The sequence below is a fragment of the Nicotiana sylvestris genome, chromosome 10 (assembly GCF_000393655.2).
Source record: "Nicotiana sylvestris chromosome 10, ASM39365v2, whole genome shotgun sequence".
NCBI lineage: Eukaryota > Viridiplantae > Streptophyta > Magnoliopsida > Solanales > Solanaceae > Nicotiana > Nicotiana sylvestris.
Genome location: NC_091066.1, coordinates 59,374,512 through 59,375,539, shown reverse-complemented (window position 1 = coordinate 59,375,539; position 1,028 = coordinate 59,374,512).

Sequence of the window (1,028 nt, the reverse complement as noted above, 5' to 3'; positions counted from 1 at the left end):
ACTGCATTATGGGGCAACACAATGAAACAGGGAGGAAGGAGCAAGCCATTTATTATCTTAGTAAGAAGTTCACCCCGTACGAGGCCTGGTATTCTCTATTGGAATGCACTTGTTATGCTTTGATATGGGTAGCTCAAAAGCTGAGACATTACTTTTGTGCCTATACTACATATCTCATATCGAGAATGGATCCCTTGAAATACATCTTTCAGAAGCCCATTCCCACCAGCAATTTAGCCAAGTGGCAAATCTTGTTGAGTGACTTCGACATTGTTTACGTAACTCAGAAAGCGGTCAAGAGACAGGCACTGGCAGACCACCTTGCTGAAAACCTCATGGATGGAGGATATGAACCCTTGAAAACGTATTTTCCTGATGAAGAGGTATCATTTATAGGCGAAGACATTGCGGAATCGTATGACAGTTGGAGAATGTTCGTCGATGGAGCAGCAAACTTCAAAGGAGTTGGCATAGGAGCAGTCCTAATATCAGAAACCGGTCAACATTATCCGGTGTTTGCCAAACTCAGGTTCCCCTGCACCAACAATATGACCTAGTATGAAGCCTGCATCTTAGGACTCAAAATGGCCATTGACATGAACGTTCAAGAGCTGCTAATGATTGGAGATTCAGACTTACTTATACATTAGGTACGAGGAGAATGGGAAACCAAGAACTCCAAGATACTTCCGTATCTGTATCAAGTACAAGAATTGAGAAAGAGGTTCACAAAGATGGAATTCCATCATGTTCCCAGAATCTAGAATTAGTTCGCCGATGCATTGGCTACCCGATCATCTATGATACAACATCCCTACAAGAATTTCATTGATCCCATTCCGGTGAAAATCCATAATCAACCAGCTTACTGTGCCCATGTCACAACGGAAGTAGACAAAAAGCCTTGGTTTCATGATATCAAGGAATATTTGGCAAAAAGAGAGTACCTGGAGCTTGCGAATCCTACTTAGAAACGCACACTTCGGAGATTGTCCAACAACTTCTTTCATAGCGGAGGAATCCTATAT